The following is a 9,506-nucleotide window of genomic DNA, read 5'->3' as shown; positions in this document are numbered from 1 at the left end:
TCGTGTTTCGACAAAACATAAACATCCCATATAAATAATAAAAATAATGGGTATCAACAACCTCTGTTTCCATACAATTGACACATGGACACGTAACACATATAATTATTAATATCTGCTTAAAGGAATCAGATATCGAGAGTAGAGTATACAGTATCTGTAAATGGTTCAGATGCAACACAAACGGAACCTGATTCAACAGAAATAAGTCAAGCTTTTAAGAAAACTAACGGTAAAGAAAGAAAAGTGTGCACGTGCAAGCCGCTAAAACATCATAAAGTATATGTTAAAGGTTCAGCTACAGAAGTCAAGTTTAATCAAGTTGAATCTTCTATCAAGGCGGCCTGGATGAATAAAAACAATAGTAAGTGTTGTCTTTAATCCTGGACATATTTTTTTAAAGGGATGTTTTCATTTTACGAAATTCACCACAAATGCAAATGTTTTCCAAGAGGTTATAGATAATTATACTTGAGTTCTAAATGAATATCTTTATTCTACAAGTTTATCATCAAATTATGCACAAAATTATACAGCTTAAAACATCGGTTGAGACGTGTTCGGTTATATTATCTCATTATCTCGAGCGCTCGACTTAGTATCTCGAGCGCACGACTTAACTATCTCGAGGGCTCGACTTAGTATCTCAAGCGCTCGACTTAGTATCTCGAGCGCTCGAGATATACTTTTTTCTTTGCGTGTCCTAAATCAGCCACCGTAAGTTGAAGTGTTTGTGGTTTTTTTTATATTATCATCATTAGATATATTAGATGCATATTATTCTGTAAATTTTAGATTCTGCCGCCTTAGATAAATTACTGAATGTTAACGTGAAACAAACACCATCTCGTAAACGTAGAGCAGCAGATAATACAACAACCCCAACTAAATATATAGGAAAAGACGGGTAGGTATTTCTAATCTATACAGTTCCTATAAAAGATAATATAAAGTTTCTCTATTAACTGTGGCAAGAATTTCCAAAATACGTTTTTAAGCAATAATACATTTTGCTAAAATATGGAATGGATTAAAATGGGTATTCTTAAAACAAATACAAATCCTGTGAAGGGTTTAGTAAAATCATTTAAATGTTAATTAAATGAAGTACAGACCGTGGTACCATGGTTCTAGGGAACAATGAAGTGTGATTTGTCAAGGTATCGCACAAGAAAATATATCAAAATAGTTTGTATTACTTATTGTAGTGAAGAAATCACTCCAGTAGAATACACCCTTTCCTTAGACGGACAAGAACCGGATCCCATCTTTCTTGATAGTCCTAGTCCAGCTGATCTGGATTCCTCTGGACTGAATGGTTGTAATTGTGTAGCAAGAAAAGCCGGAAGTTTGAAACTAGCTGGTAATATAGAGGATAGCTCTAAGAATGACGTACAGAAAGCTGTATATGAAGCTGTTGTAAGAGCTAACCCAGGTTAGTGGAAATGTCATTAGCCTTATGTATAATATACCCACCGGAAAATCCATGATAGAAGATCTCCGCGTTATTGGGAAATGATCATAGCCACAAATGTGTTGATAACGAATATCTCTTTGTTTATTATAAAATAACTAAGATAATTGATAAATGATTATACAGTCTCCCATTGTAGTCTCCAAAATCCATCATATTATATCATATGACTTATGTTTCAAATTCTTATTATATATAATTGTAGAATATAGTCCAAAACCATTAAAATTTCTAAACATTTTTAATAATGATTTTTTTTTTTTCAATTTTCTAGATATTTCCCCAAATGATTTATCAGTAGAAATATTGAGTTTACAAAGCGGCATAAAAGATGCAAACAAGTAAGTTGGTTACTTTTCATGCAATGTATTATATATTCATGTGAATGCATTAGATATGATATGCTTACTCTTGGAAGACGTTAGATATTAGTTATGCTGTGTTTTATTGAGGAATGGGTTATTAAATGTTACGAATGATTTATCAGTCGTTAGTTATGTTTATCTTAGAATAAGTTATACTATCCTTTATTTAGAAATGGATTGGTTGTTTTGCTATGTTTTATCTAGAGATGTTGTTATACACTGTTTTATGTTAATCTAGAATTTATATACCAAATTCTATTTATGCTTTGTCTAATCTAGACATTAGTTAATAGATGAAAGCTATAGTATGTTCTATACTATTCCAAAAAAGTAGGGGATATTTGATTTTGGGGGCATAATACTAAAATATGCAAATGACTACGAAAAAAGTCACTATAGAACCTAACAGAAGAAACATTTCCAGTTACATGTGACGCCCAAACGCACCAATAGCTACCGCATGGAATGCAGGTGATGCTTGGGATCATCATGGGGGTCCAACCCAAGATTTGCACGACTCTGACTTTGAATGTTACAGTCATTGTGGCATTGAATTCCAGAGTGGAAACATCAGTTTAATTGTTTTAGTGACCAGAAAACAAATTTTGATATGCGTCGGCTTACCCAAAATGAAAGGTTACGTGCCCTTGGCATGCTACAGATCGGCACAACACAGGCGGTTGTGGCGCGGACGATGAATGTTTCTCAGTCTGTCATAAGCAGGCTATGGTCCAGATACCGTGATACACAATCTGTACAGGACAGACCACGCTCAGGTCGACCAAGGGCGACAACTCAAGCCCAGGATCGATTTATCCGTACCTTGGCCTTGAGAAATCGTGTCATCACAGCAAATCAGATCAGCGCTCGTCTTCAAACAGACACTGGTGTGAGAGTGAGTGGCCAGACGATTCGGAATCGACTGCATAGGGGTCACCTTCGCGCCCGACGTCCTCGCGTGATCCCTTGTTTGAGAGATCATCACATTCAGGCAAGACGTCGTTGGTGTAGGGATCGTCAACACTGGGATAATCGACGCTGGAGCAATGTGATGTTTTCAGATGAGTCAAGGTTCACTGTTGATTTTTTGGACAGACGTAGGAGGGTGTGGCGTCGTCGAAACGAGCGCTTCCAAGACGTTAACGTCATCAGACATGATCGATTTGGGGGTGGTTCTGTTATGGTGTGGGGAGGCATCACTGTTGCTGGAAGAACGGCTTTACATGTTGTTGCAGGGCGTGTTACAGGCCAGTACTACCGGGACAACATCTTGGCAGTCCATGTTATGCCGTTCGCACGACGTCATGGCCGCCGTTTCATCTTCCAGGATGACAACGCAAGATGTCACAGGGCCAGGATCGTTACAGGTTACCTCCAACAACAGAACATCACCACATTACCTTGGCCAGCACTGAGTCCCGACCTCTCCCCCATCGAGCATGTCTGGGACATGCTTGGACAGAGGTTACGTCAACGTCAACAACGTCCTGCCAATGTCCAAGAGCTTGCTGCTGCGTTGCAACAGGAATGGGACAGTCTGGACCAAAATGACCTTAGACGTCTCATTAGGAGTATGCCACGTCGGATCAATGCTTGTTTGGCAAACAGAGGAGGATTTACCCGTTACTGACTTGGTTGTGATGCTGTGGTAACTTTGCTGTTTGACCCCGGGTATCATTTTACCCTTATAATGGTCAGTCTGTGCCTTACTTAGTCTAACGATCATTTGGAATAAATCGATGAATGTGAACTTCATTTCATTTTGTCATTTGTTTCTTCGTCAGTTTCATTAGGTGACTTTAATAACACTTAAAAATCAAATATCCCCTACTTTTTCTGAATAGTATATATAGAAATGAATCATCCGAGCTGTTAGTTATGCAATGTTTTATCTGGGAATGAGTTACTAGTTAGTATGGTATGTTTTATCCAGGAATGAGTTATCAGATGTTAGTTATGCTATAACAAGACAAGATGGTGGTGACATAGAAGATGTTAATTATCCTACATCAGCCCAACTAGATGAAGCATTAAAGAACAATGGTCTAGCTCTATATGATAAACAAAAGAAACTAAATGAGGATGTAAGTTGAAACATGATTTTGACTGTGTGATAAATTAGGTGGTAACTTTGGATCCGTTCTGTTCCATTTTTTAAAAATATGTGTTTCCCAGAATGAAACACATTGAGGTGAAACTCGATAGTCGTATCACTTATTAGCATTATTATTTTCTAAAAGTCAAATTGAAAATCCTACTGCTGGAATATAAGTACATTTATAAATCCGTTATCCGACAAATAGCATCCCGGGCATCGAATATATATTAGAAAAAAAATTTAGGTTATGTTTTGGCTCCATCGGACATCATAACCATAGGCCCACCTTTAAAGAGAACGGTAGATATATTACTAGTAATAGCATGGTACAGATTTCTACTTTTATTTTCAGAATGATGATTGGAAGATTTATGTTGCTATAGCTGCTGGTATTTTAGCTGCTATAATAATAATCTGTATTGTGGTGTATGTTGTTATACATAAAAGGTTAGTCAAATATCTCTTTTAGTGTCGGGGTTATTAATTCTGTTTTGCTAAGGCAATAGACAAGGTTCCGAATCTTATTTCTTTATGGTCAACGGGATTTTTAAAATCCGGTTTTAAGTTGTCAAAGTTGGTACAGGCGGGGTTGACATCCGGATTAGACGAATTAGTAGTAGCCTAATCTTAAAAGATTCCATGGCAGTTGGAATTGGCTCTTTTGGGATCATTAAATGTTAGTAAGCTACACCATGTCAATTGAAGGGTTTGTGGAGAAGTCCAAAATTTCAAACTTTAACTACTTAAAGTGTGGTTCATGTCATAACTATTGTCCAGTCATATCATTTAACATAATATTAGTAGACCTATCCGTCTATTGTTGATTATTGTATAATGATTGTTTGTTTATATTTAACCAGGAAACAAAAGAAAATGAGTTTAAAGAAACAGGAAGAAGACGTAGCCAATGATATTTATGATCCAGAGAATTTCAGTAATGCAGCTGCTTTTACAAATAAAGCGTACGAAACCCAGGAAGCCAAAATAGATTTCAAAGAATAAGTGTAATGTCATGAACATCAATCAAAATCATCATAGAAGATATTTCATTGTGTTTTATAATAACTGAAAGTTGAACTTTGCAATACATAACACAGTTCTTTGTGAAAACGCGTGATTTAATCTTCCCACTAGGAATGCGTAGCCTTGCCTTTTCTGCTTCAATCACTTAATGTGCAGTAATTGTTGACGTCAGACGGACTTGTTTTTATATTAAGATATTTATTAAAGATGCATTATGTAAGAATTAGATATAGGGCTGGACGTTCTTGCTATAATAGTTCGAAAATAGACAATGAAATATGAATATATTGAAAATATCATTCAAGTTACTTTATTCTGAAAGAAGTTGTGAGGTTTGGGAAGATTGTGCATTATCGTAGCAACAGTATTGAGTCTTAGTCTCGATTATCCAATTTATCGTTAAATTTTTAAATCTCGCTGGTCTTCTAACCCATTTGAACTAAGCCATCCGATCGATGAGCTAGAGAGTTGATTATAGGCCTGTGATGTGAATAAATGTCTGATTAATAGGTTATATAGCATTTGAAGTCAAAATAAAGAACTGTAATAGGTGGATTTAGCGCTTACATAATGCATCTTTAAAGGATCGCGAGCAGACAGAATTTTTTATGATTGTATATGTCAAAGTGTGAAACCTTTTCAGATCTTACAATAAACTCTGTTGTCGATTAATCACTGTTTAAATTAATATAAGAGCAAATCATTCGTGTTTTGTAACACAAATTTGGTTAGAATTCACCTGATGTAGCGCCTTTCTACCTGTGGCCCTTTTTATAAACTAGTTATTATGTTAATATAATTATGTTTTTATATTAAAATGTTATAATATAAACATATATGTCATTTTGTAAGATAGTATATTGTATTGGGATTGTAATATCAGGGCTTAATTTCATTGGTGAAATTATAAAATCTGACGAAGATTGGTGAACCGGAGATGGATCACTCGGTGAATTTCTCGGTTTGATGACTCAGTTGCCATTCTATAGACCACCAATTGAAGACATTCTTGGACTTTATATATGTCTTGTAATCATGTTTGCACACATTTCTTAGCAGGGAAAATCGTGGGCATTTACCTCTGTGATACGAATTATGGGCATTTACTTCTGTGATACGAATTATGCGCATTTACCTCTGTTATGCGAGCGAATCATTCGCATTTACCTCTGTGGTTTGAGTTATGTGCATTTACCTGCAATGTAGCGCGAATCATCCACATTTACCTCTGTAGTGCGAATTATGTACATTTATCAGGTCTTCGGAAATTTACAGGTATGGTACCCATTACTGATATTTTCAGTCCCTTTAACATTCAAACCTAAAGGGACATTATGGAAGAATTGATAAAGAGCTGGAAGTTCTCACTATAATAGTTAAAAAAATAGATAATGTAAAGGAATATGCTAAAAATTACAGTCAAATTGCTCCACTCTGAACCGAGATATAACCGATTGAATTTTAGGCCTAGCCTCGATCCTCATTACAAAAGTCGGTACCATAAAAAAACGTTTTGATTTAATCATCAATGAGCGTTGAGCAGCAGATCGGATTCACATCCAGTGAAAATCCGACACATAAGAAGACATCGAGGCTTGATTATGGTCTTTTAACGTTATTAAATGTTTAATTAACAATTTCGATAACATTTCAGGCCTAAAGAAAGACCTGCAACGCAGATGTGGCTAATGCATGATGTCAACTGTTTTAAATGATTTTTGTTCCTCTTACGTGATAAGACTCTATATTTGAGGCCTACTGTCCTGTACATTTATAGAAAACGTCAGTATGTTTAAAAAGAAAATAATTGTAGAACACGGGTAGATTCTTTTTCATTTTATACTACATGCTGTCCTGTAAGAATTAATTTACAGAAGATGTAATTCAAATTTTATCTCATATATGAAGATATTGATTTCAAATATGATGTTGGTATATTCTTTACTGCTGATTGTTATAAGGATATTTTGTACACTTTTATTAATAAATCTACAATATTTGCAGGAAATTGTCAGCCGTTTGTTTGTTTTAGCCATCGATTATCTTTTGAATATGGGAGTCACGGTGACTAAGTGAGTAAGACGCTGGCTCGCTTGTCTGGAGGTCGGGTGTTCGATCCCAGCATTGGCCGAGAAAGTTCATCCAGATTTTCCGGCGTGGTTTCCCCTTGTCAGTGATGCAGGACGGAGAGTCTGACAAGGACAGCTGTCTAGTCGTTCGGGTGGTACGAAAAACCGAGGTCCCGTGTACACATTGACGTGCTGGTAAAAGATTCCTTGACAGTTGGAATTCGATATAAGAGAAGGCCGTAGTGTCGCTGTCCGGGCAAAATTTCCCTCACAGCACACTGTATGGCGTATCCCTGTGTTTATTACCCCAGTTAGGACGTTAAAACCCATTTCATTTCATTTCTTTTGAATATTGACCTTTTTTTAAAATAGCTGTACCAGGTTAAATAGCCTATTATTCACGCCTAGAAGTAAATTCATCTAAAATTATTTAGCTGTTAGGAAATGATCGCCAATATTGCTTAACGGGACGAATTTATCTCAATGCTTATGTTAATGCGTTACCGGATTTTAGAATTCAATATAAGGTCATTTTTTTAACTTTTAAATGTTTAAATCATATGGCACCGTTGTATTTATCGTCGCTTTTAGATATATATTCCCCTACTCGTACATTGAGGTCCTCAAGTGACCATTATTCACTTGTCTGTAAAACAGCTAGACTGAAAACTTACGGTGAACGATCGTTTACAGTGCAGGCCCCTAAACTGTGGAATAAGCTCCCACTTACTCTCAGAAGTTCTACCTCTTTATCGAGTTTTAAATCGCAATTGAAAACACTTTTATTCAAACAAGCTTTTGATTTATAGATTTATTTTTACTGTTTTAATTTTATACAATTATTATAGATTTTTAAACGTATGTTTTATTTTTTATATTTTTTTATGTAATATATATTGTACAGCGCATCTGAACACATTTTGTGAAAGCGTGCGCTATATAAATGAAGATAATAATAATAATAATAATAATAAACGCGATAACGTGAAGTGTTTTTGCGTGGGAAGGCAAAAACGTCATGGTATGTTTTAAACTGCACGCAGCGATCCATCTACGCCATACTTCGTGGTTATGATCACTGTCCTAGTTGGCCTTCAATTAAAACGCTCACATGATAATTTTGGAGCGGGACTTATCGAGTGGACTACTGCTTTGTGTACACAACAGAGTAAAAATAACCCGATCAAGCACGTGTTTTATGTAAAACATGTCATTGGCCAAATGTCAACTTCTGCCACTCCAGTAAAAGCGATATATAATATGTGCTAGTGGGTAATATTGCAATACATTCTTTGCTATTGTAAACTGTCTTTAGAGTTTCAATCTGTTTATCTTTCAAAACAAGGTTAGATACTCCTAAATTTGTCTTCGCAAACAAAACGGCCTTTGTGATAATTTTATCTTTCACTGGCGCCGCCATATTGAATAATTAGAGGACTAATAGTGATTCGGCTTTGATTAGTTTTACATCTTTCATACACACAGCGGCTAAATAAATATATTTAATTTCATTCAATATGACAATAGAAGAGAAATAGATACTTCTAAAAATTACTAAAACCATACTCAGTGTTTTCGACTTAAATCGTAGGAATGTAGGAATGTAGGAATTAAAATGTCGGTTAATTAGCTCAGGGCCTGTTCTCAGGCGGAGCTAGCTGTAGACAGGCAGCCTAAGTTTGGGATGGGTATGTTTAGGTTATATTGCTATGCGTGAGCAGGCAAAAACTTCATCATGGTATGTTGTGATGTTTGGTGTGGAAAGGCAAACAATTAACTGAATTTCGATACGGTTACTCATTACTCATTTCGAGGACAGGCGTTCCCAACGAGTTTTTAAGGTTTTAATAACAGGAGCAATTAACCGAAATACAACTGATTCGCGTCTCTTTATTTTGATATGGGTTCAAACAATCTCAACAAATGTGAAAGCCATGCTCATCGTTTTGGTGCGTTAAAAGGGCAATAACTCCACATAAAAATGCACGGCTTGACAAATTTGAATAATAAATCACAAAAACTCAGAGTCTTTACAGGTGTAGCGACAACGTACTCCCACAAACGAAATTTGCTCATTATGTACTTAATTATATCAACATGTGCATAATATCATATAAAAATTATAATATTGATTGAAATTGATCAATATTGATTGAAATTGATCAATATTGATTGAAATTGATCAATATTGAATTCTAATTCGTGTTTTTGATTTCGAATATTATAGAAAATATTGAGTTAGAGACTTAACTCCTTTAAATTTGTAATAAACAGCAAAAATAAAATTAAATTTGTTTTGAAATGTATGGTGGCTGGTAAGTATTCTTAGTGAAGGATGAGATAGTGAGGGCTGGCTTGATGTCGACAAGGGACAGCACTCTATTATTCATGGCCGCTTCAACATTGATAAATAAAGTCGACAACCCGACACCACGACCAGCCGACGTCACGACATTTTAACGTCCACTCGACACAAA

At 35.7% G+C, this 9,506-nt stretch overlaps 1 long non-coding RNA gene across 1 annotated transcript; it reads left to right on the top strand.

The window, feature by feature from the left end:
- Positions 1 to 1,276: 1,276 nt before the first annotated feature.
- LOC130014011 (uncharacterized) lies at positions 1,277 to 5,134 on the top strand. Its single transcript, XR_008788992.1, has 5 exons — positions 1,277 to 1,435; positions 1,749 to 1,815; positions 3,773 to 3,923; positions 4,290 to 4,384; positions 4,798 to 5,134. It is a non-coding gene; the product is annotated as an uncharacterized LOC130014011 (long non-coding RNA).
- The last annotated feature ends 4,372 nt before the right edge of the window (positions 5,135 to 9,506 follow it).

Source organism: Patella vulgata, chromosome 1 (assembly GCF_932274485.2).
Source record: "Patella vulgata chromosome 1, xgPatVulg1.2, whole genome shotgun sequence".
In the NCBI taxonomy this organism is placed as follows: domain Eukaryota; kingdom Metazoa; phylum Mollusca; class Gastropoda; family Patellidae; genus Patella; species Patella vulgata.
The sequence above is the reverse complement of the archived record's forward strand: the minus strand, read 5'-3'. Positions and strand labels throughout refer to the sequence as shown.